The 9,360-nt window shown below is 36.0% G+C and overlaps 1 non-coding gene across 1 annotated transcript; it reads left to right on the top strand.

Moving 5' to 3' along the window:
• Window positions 1-8,728: 8,728 nt before the first annotated feature.
• On the top strand, window positions 8,729-8,800 carry Trnaw-cca (transfer RNA tryptophan (anticodon CCA)). Its single transcript has one exon. It is a non-coding gene; the product is annotated as a tRNA-Trp (tRNA).
• Window positions 8,801-9,360: the final 560 nt, after the last annotated feature.

Raw genomic sequence — 9,360 nt, 5'->3', positions numbered from 1 at the left:
AAATATATGTAATGCTTAATGTGTGTCGACAACAATATTTAGCCCAATATGTATACCTTTGATTAATGATACAATTCGATCACAATTCGTGCATTCATTATTTTTAGAATTCACAATTTACTGTTTTGTTACGATCCTTTTTCTCTTTACCTAAGTCTTGTTCTAGGCCCCAATAAAATACAAAAAAAATTTACGTAGATTTTCATGTGGATTGTGTGCTGGACAATCCTATGGCATGGTTTATTCTAGTTTCGTCCATTGCCTTCTCTCATATCCATCTAGAGTATAGAACTGTCAGCTCTGTACATCGTATTGGGCTCTGCTTAGTATCAGTCACATCCCGGCATCGGGATTTTTTTTGTTTCTTACCTATTTTATTTTGTCAGGACTCTCACCTTACACTTTGTACTTTTTGTTTCAACGTAACACACTACGGAATCCACTAAAGTTTTGTAAACAATATCCAAGCCAAAAATTTCCAATGTATCTTATTTCCTCGTAGACTTATAAAGAGGTTTAAATAAAAATTTATTATTTATTTATGACGTAAGATTTATTATCTGAATAAAATTACGATCTGGATAGGTTATCTCAAGTGAATTTCACAATGACCTCATTAGTGCACTTCAGTCTCTTCGATTAGTTTTCCTACAGATTTCTTCATATATAGCAATGAAATGTTCGACTTCAGCAGTATTTGTTTAGTTGTGCCTATTCGGTGTACAAAAATCGTATCGAATTTTGTATTTTCGTTTTTATTGTATGGAACCACACTTTTTTTTGACGAATACTCATATCACTGCAATACTAGTTTTAAAACTCTCAAATAAAACAGAGGCGGGAAAATGTTTTGAAATAAACTGACCCAAATTATTTTAATGTCTATTGAAATTCAGGAAATGGTATTTACATAGTTATCTTGGATACTATATGAGCTCCAAGTTTGAATTTTCTGGAAATGTGGCAAGTAACGTCCTATTTTGGTGAATATCGTATAAAAAAAAGTAATATGTTTAATTAAAAGTATCAACGTTTTATAACATAAATATTTATGACTTACCATCTCTGCAATACGACTATCAGTAAGATGTTTCTGAATAAAAAAATTGCAAGTCGCCAAACATATTATTATGCGAATTTTTAAAGGTCTAAGGCTTGACATTAAAAATTAATATTTCGGGCTTCGAAATTTCACTAAGACATGAGCAAGAATTTAATTTTAAACATAAATTGAGAAAATTTACGTTCGTTAACCTTTGTCCCTTCCTCCCACACCATTTTCTACAGAAAATAGCAGTTTATACGCAAATAAATATCCATTGATGTTTGAGAAAAGCGATTGTACAATTTTGCAAATTTAACCGGTGTAAAAACGAGTTGAATAAGCTATACTAATAAGTCATATTTTGTGAAATATAATGAATACACCTATTTTACGTGAAACATTATAAGCTAAAATTAAGTTTTGTCAACTTTCTCAAGCTGACCATTTTTTTGTAATGCTAATTGTCAAAATGATATAGGGTGTTTGTATACATATCAGGTTATTTTTTACCTTTGCATAAAACATTGCTAAACTTGTAGACATTTAAAGAGGATTATTAATTTTTTTATTAAAAATTTCTTGACAGTTTAAACATAGTTAGCTGTCAACATTTTATATTTTTGGGACGTGCAACTTGGGAGATAACAGAAATTAAAATGCAGGGAAAATTAAAACTCTAACTACATGACGTGGTTAAAAATAAAAAGTCAAGTCTGTCATAACACTTCATGATATAGGTGGAATTTCTAACATTTGTCTTAGACAAATAATTGTACCATTATTTTTTGTTGAAAATCTAGAAATTTTGATAATTTTGCAATGTTGGTTAGTTAAAAGAAGTGTGTCTATAATAGTTATCAATTGCAGCCAATTATTAGTGTTAAATTTAAACGTGAATGGTTTTGGTTTCGAAATCATTCTATTATCCTCGTCTGTACATAACAAAAACGTTAAAAGTGTAACTTAGACACGTTATCATCCAACCATTTAGCAGTATTTTATTTTATTTTGTGGAGATATGTTTACGCTGTTTTTAAAGTGAATATAAAATAATGACCCGAAAGGCGACACCAACCCTACAAATGTTTGAAGTCTTATTGTGTGTCGACTTACGAACTAAAAAAATTCTTAGTATGCTCATTATTCAAGACAGAGTTATGCTCAAATATGAGATCCCAGCATTGAAACGTCAGTCATGCTGTTCCTTAGGCACCAACGAGGCCAGACACAGCCACAATAGCCGGCGAGGAATGTGAAGTGGCACGTGCTGAAGGGGGGGAGAGAAAAAAAATCGTCACGTCTCAGGAATAAGACTTCTTCTGTCTTATTTCTTGTCTCTCCCCTTCCGACGCGGTAAATTACCATCCACTTTAGTTAATGATACAAGCGCTACACTGAGGTGACAACAAAGGACCAAAAGAGAGGGGGGAAAAAAAAGTAATCAAAATACTCCCTAGTTGGTTACTTACTTATCCTTTCCTGCTGCCGCAAACAAAATTCTCTTTCCTTGCTTTCCTGGCTTTCTGAAGGACTGACAAAAAAAAACCGATATGCAAACAAAAGAACAATGGCCATGTCTGTTCATGCCGGGGCGCGCTCTGCGGCCTATTCTGCCCTCGTCTTCGTCTCCCACCCTTTACCCTCCTTCCCTCGCGGTCCCGCGAGACGTTGTTCTTAATTCGCGCAGACAAGGAAGATCCATAACTTCTTTCCTTCCCGTCGTCCCACTTGACTCACTCTTCAGAGGGAGCCCGGAGAAAGCCAGTCGTCAGGGGTGTATCTGTGTTGGTGAGACTGGATAAGTGCGACTCCCGCTGGTGCTTCTGGCCTGGTATCGCCTCTAAGCGCATGGCTGGGAACTGGTGCACAGTTATCTCGTCGTGCATAGGGCAACAACGAGATTCGAGCTGCATGGCGGAGAAATAAAGATAAAGTTGTAATGCAAGTCCCCTTGACTGCTTTCAAGAAACTGTACTGGGTGTTTCATTTCTAAAAAAAGTATTCTGAAAACCTATGTTTTAGCCATCTCCACTCTTCTTAAAATGCAATTCAAAAACGGATTACAAAAAATAACTACTCGTTTGCCCTTAAAGTTTTATCAAATCCTTTACGTAAATAGATAGCACTTCGAAATCTTGTGAAGTTTTTGAATTGCGTGGTTTCTTCTGAAGCTCTGGACACCGCATTTATTCCCTTAAGTAAGCAGTTGTGAACTTGCGACCTTGTTTACTTCACTTTCCCTTGTGGCATACTTGATGAATCCAGACGGGTTTGAGGTTTGGTCTTTTAAATCAGTATTAGCTAGACGAATGGATTCTTTAATTTTTTAATAGACAAATTTTATTGGAAACAATGTCTAACCGAATATGTAATTATTATCGCTCAATTAGTTTCACGAAAATTAACTGCAATTTACTTTATGATTCTGCCATTTTTACGTACATATGGTCGCCATGTAGGTATATGCATGAAATTGTTCAAATTTCTTCAAATAAATGTTTAGAAATTATTTTTTTTTTCTAATTAATTCGAATCAAAAAATATATATATTGAAAGGTTTTTTCTTTCGAATTTGTAATATACTTATATGTTGAATACAATTTAACTTACAAATCGTTGTTCAAAATGGCGACGTTAATTTGATACTTTAAGTACCCTAGACGTCCACCAATACGTTTCCTTGCATACTTCACTTCCAGTTCGGACAGCCTTTGTTTGTGTCTCTTCCGGGTATAAGTACTTATAAGTATATACTTGAGGCAAATTTAGACACGGCCTCAGGCTCGAGTTGTCGAGTTGTCTGGCAACTGCGCGCGGCGGTTTCGAGGCTTCGCCACATGCTGAGTATTTACATATCGTGGCAATCGACAGATCGACTGCGGAGTCGACACATTCAAATGGCTGCAACTGGGTACGAGGCTATATGGCTACAAAACCACATTTGCTGCGAATATACAAGGCTCCGACTACGAGGCTAAAAGACTACAAGGCTACCATCGACATAATTTCTAAGTTTTTTAATGTAGCTTACTTAACCTACCATCTGCATAATTTTTAATTAATTTAATTATAACTAAATTAACCCAATCCACAATTCTCACGATATCACAGTAGTTTTAATGTGGCTAAAATAACCACTTGATAAAATGGTAAACTTCTCTAAACAATTTTAAGTATCACAACACCTTCTTAAGGAATAATTTAAAATAAAACACGTTAGAAATATAAAAAAAATAATAATTTTGGAACTTTAGATTATTTCTTTTAAAAAACGTCTCTCCTTCAGAATTACCATGATGTTCTTACCTGTAAAGTGTGTGTCACAACTTCCAGGAAATTAGTCGAATAATTGCTAAGTGAAAGGTTGATGAGGTTAGTTCAACTGCATTAATAAAACGTATAAAATGTTTTAAATTTTATTTTACGTGCTCTTAGATTAGTTTTCACTCGTTAATATTCACCTTATTTCCAGAGGCTGCGACTACAATCCTCAGAGGTAAAAAAAATCCAACATAATATTTTAATGCTCTCTGCAGCAGAAAGACGTCGTAGGTATTAAGCTTGGCTACTGATACAATTTTTTTTTCGTGTTTGTCTCGTCAAATAGAACGACTTTCATAATTTACCGCAAACTTAATTAAAACGTACAATAAAATAGGTTTAGTAGGGGAACCTGGCCTATAATGACATACTAGGATAAAATGACACATTGGCTGTTTCATGAAAACAAAATGGCTGACAGTTTTTCTAAGGGCGTGTAATTTCTACAAAGTTGGTATCAGTTGTGCTACAAAAATTGTGGTTATCTGTGCTGCATAGTTTTTTAGTGAGATGTGAATCATTTAAAAGTAAGTCCAGAAATATTTTTGTGTCCTTTTTTTAATTACAAATTAATGTTAAATAATATTTAGTCATAAGAAATAATAATGATCCACGATGCTGTGTGTAATGTGCACTTTCTTTGTGTGGTTTCAAACTTAGGTTAAAATGGCTGCTTTGTTCCCGAAAAATTAACTTTGTGGCAGTGCAGCAATGTGGGTAAAATGACATATCGGCACGCAGGGCAAAATGACACAGTATGTCATTTTACACACAGTATGTCATTTTATGCTAGGTTAAACTTTTAAAAATAATTCACTCGCTTAAAAAAACATTTCCATTAATGGCATAATTAATTTTTCACCAATTAATTATTTAGCCTATAAAACAAGAAACAAATTTTATTTGTTTATGTGACAGCACAAAAAAAATATTACTACAGAAATACATGCCAAAGCACACTGACAAGAACATTATTAACTCCAAGCATAATTATAGCAACTAGATACACTAGTTTTTGAATGTAGGGCAGTTCAACTTGTGCGCCATTATTGTAAATGCTAGCGATGCTGCCACACCTGCTTGCCTGATAAAGTAATTTTAGTGAGGGGTCAATATATATATATATACTTTTTCTACTTTGACCTTATGTTTCAGGGCAGTATGGTTGGTAAATACACACGCAAAACAGATCGACAGTCATGGGATGAAATTCAAATGCAGCATGCCATTGATGCTGTCAACAAAAATGAAATGGGATGGCTTAAAGCAGCCAAAAACTTTGGTGTTCCACAAGCTACCCTGCGACGAAGAGCAGCAGACAAGAATAAACATGTTTCGGGTACTCAGAAGGGATTGGGCCATTACAAGTCAACATTTACATTTGAAATGGAACGAGAACTTTGAGGCGTATTAAGTTCCTAGAGACCAGACTTTTTGGGTTAACCTGCAATGAAGTGAGAAAATTGGCCTTCCAACTAGCAGAGAGAAATGGCATCGCACATAGGTTCAGTTCAAAGGATGAAATGGCCGGATGGGACTGGCTAAGAGGCTTCAGGAAGAGGCATCCAGACATAGCATTAAGACGTCCTGAAGCTACGTCAGCAGCTCGTGCTCAGGTCTTCAATAAACCACATATTGCCAATTTCTTCAAAACTTTTGATCATGTCATTACTGAACACAACATTCATCCTACCAGAATGTGGAATTTTGATGAGTCTGGACTGTCAACAGTGCAGAAACCTCAAAAAGACTTTGCTACTAAAGGAAGAAAACAAGTTGGAGCAGTCACGAGTGCTGAACGAGGACAGCATGTAACATGTGTAGTTTGTATGTGTTCTGCTGGCAATTACATTCCTCCAGCTTTGATATTTTCTCGGAAGAAATGGAAAGAAGAATTGCTTGATGTTGCACCCACTGGCACTCTGGGAATAGCTCAGGAATCAGGTTGGATGACTGGTGAAGTATTTCTTAAGTGGATGCAACACTTTAAAGCTTTTACAAATCCCAGCCTTCAAAACAAAGTTCTACTTTTGGTAGATGGACATTCAAGCCATAAGAACATTGAAGTTTTACAATTTGCAAAGGATCATGGAATAGTTATGCTTTGCTTTCCTCCTCATTGCACCCAACGTCTTCAACCTCTAGATGTTTCTTTCTATGGTCCTCTGAAAACATATTATGATCAAGCGGTAGCAAAGTGGTTGAAGTGCCATCCAGGAAGGGTGGTTTCCCAATATCAGGTAGCTCGTTTGTTTGCTGAAGCTTATGGAAAAGCTGCAACGAACCACAATGCGCTCTCAGGATTTGCAAACACAGGAATCTGGCCAATTGATCCTGATATATTTCCAGATTTTCTTTTTGGCCCTGCTGCAACTACAGATGAGCCAGAAAGAATAAATGAAACAAATGTTGTCAGTGAAAAGTCTTTTAAAAATCAACTTTATCCTGCTTCACAAAGGCCTATAGAAGAACCACCAATGGACAATGCTTCAAAAACTCATGGAGAAGAACCCTTGGCTATTCCATCAAATTCGTTCGAATCATGCCAAGGAAAACTGCAGACAGGCCTATCTATAACGCCAAGTGATATTTCCCCAGTGCCCTCTGGACCACGATACAAGTCGAAGAGAAGACACCATGAAGGGACTCAAGCACCCCTAACATTTCCGAAATGAAGAATCAGTTGGCAGAAAAGAAAGCAGTTGAAATACGACGTTCTGCAATACATACCAAGAAGAATATTTATTTTCAAGTCACTCAAGAAGATTCTGACATTGAAATAGATAACGACGATGAAGATACTCCATGCTTATATTGTAACGATTTGTATACCCGCTCGAAGCCAGGAGAAACATGGTTAAAGCGTTCAACGTGTAATATGTGGGCTCATAACGAATGTGCTGGTTTTCCAAAACTGCAAAGCAATTCATTTGTGATGTGTGTAAGCCTTAAACTAGTGTGTCATTTTAGCCACACATACTAGGGTAAAATGACATATGGTACTTTTTCTTCATGTGACTTTAATTTTATGATGCGAGTTAAATTAAAATAGTTTAATGAGTTCAAGTGATGTGTGATATGTGTGTCTGTCATAGAACACAGCCCGCATTCATCTAAGAAATATATATTTTTAATTATTGGGCATTTAAAAAGTAGTATGTCATTTTAGTCCAGGTTCCCCTACTAACAGTTGGATCCTGTATCTGACCAAACAAATCTTTAAAATATAAAAAATTAATAAATACCTTTTCATCCAGTCACACCTTGCTATAATATGCCGAAAACCTGAACGTTATAAATTCTTCCAGGAAGGGCTGTCTATTAAAACATTTTTCATATGAAAATCACCAACCATCCGGGGTTTTTATCTCGATCACCCTCATAAATATAAACGTTGTAGTATGTTCCTCGATAACTGCGCTAACGCACCTGACGGCAAAAAAATTTTCCATCCTCCTAAAGGCCTTTTCACAATACCGCGATGCGACGCGATCTGGCGAAGCGATGTAGCGAAGGCAGCGACGTAAATATATGTCGCCAGCTAGTGCACTTGATAATAGCGCGACGCGATCGCCATGCAGCTGGCGAAAATAAACCGAACCAGCCTGCACTCTGCTGGGGATATTTTGCAACATGGTTGTAAACAAAAGTTTTTGGCGGTAATATTCAGATTGTTGTTATTATATTTGTACACTGACTGACTGGTAGAAGCATTTAATTGTGGATAGAAATCGCGAAGCCCATAATATATTTCTAACCAAGCATTATTTTTCTCCGTCTGATTACAATATTTGTTACTAGAAACATCGTAAAAACACGGCTTTTTCTGAACATCAATTAGACGCTCTTCAAAACTAATTTCAATTGAACAAAATCCACGTATTGTTTACTAACATTACTTAGATGCATAAATAAATCGTTTCTTAACTCTTGTTTTGTTCTTCTTCTTTACCACAATCTTGTTTTTGATTGGCTGTTATTTCTGACGTCATTAGCGACATCGCCGAAGCGACGAAATAGCCTCGTCCCCAAGTGAGCTGTCGCGCATCGCGGGCGATGTATTTGTGATTGGCTGGTTTGGTATGACGTCACGTCACATCGCGTCGCGTCGCGGTATTGTGAAATGGGCTTAACCTGTAGTAGAGCTAAGCTAACCTAACCAACCGTTTAAACTATGCCTCAGTAGTTTTAATGATGCTAATCTAACCAACTGTTCGAAATTGTAAACTGCTTGAAATTTCGCAGCATCTAACAGCATCATCAAAATTAAAGAGAGGAATTCTTAAATAGTCTTTTAAAAATTTTTGATTTTTTTTCCCGAAGAAATTATATTAGCCCATAGAACAATTTGTAAATGAACTTGACTCCGTGGCGCAACGGTAGCGCGTCTGACTCCAGATCAGAAGGTTGCGTGTTCAAATCACGTCGGGGTCAATGGGAAGCACTTTTATTTTAATATTTCAAATCATTAGTCTAATAAGTTTATACTCTAATTGTTTATTCTGAATTTACGTCTCGTCGAGAACAAAATATTTAGGAACTATTGCATAATAGAAAAATAATATTTTAAAAATAAGATTGGAAAAAAAGTGTTTTCGAGAAGGGGGGGAGGTATATGATCATTGAATCTATATACAAACCTAGAACCTACCGAGTATCAGTTCAGTGATTTATCATTACGCTGGATTTATTAGTTACTGTAACGTCTGTACTTCAAGAATCTAGCTCGAATTTCAAGTAACCACTAAATCTGACGAGGAATCAGGTGTTTGGAGTAAGGTGATTTACTAACTCCCGTCTCACTGGCGGTGAGGTTTTGTTTGTAAAAGGGGTTTTATTTGTAAAAATTGAGTCGAACATTCATTGTTTTATTTACTTATGATTTATGCTCGTATATCAAGGCTATTTTGTAAGGCACTATCTCTAGCAAGAGAAAATAAAATTTGAGTGAATTTTTTTATAAAGCTATGATTGTTTTTGAACAACCGCAGATT

The sequence above is a fragment of the Bacillus rossius genome, assembly GCF_032445375.1.
Source record: "Bacillus rossius redtenbacheri isolate Brsri chromosome 4 unlocalized genomic scaffold, Brsri_v3 Brsri_v3_scf4_2, whole genome shotgun sequence".
Taxonomy (NCBI): domain Eukaryota; kingdom Metazoa; phylum Arthropoda; class Insecta; order Phasmatodea; family Bacillidae; genus Bacillus; species Bacillus rossius.
This window is presented reverse-complemented; position numbering and strand designations above follow the sequence as displayed.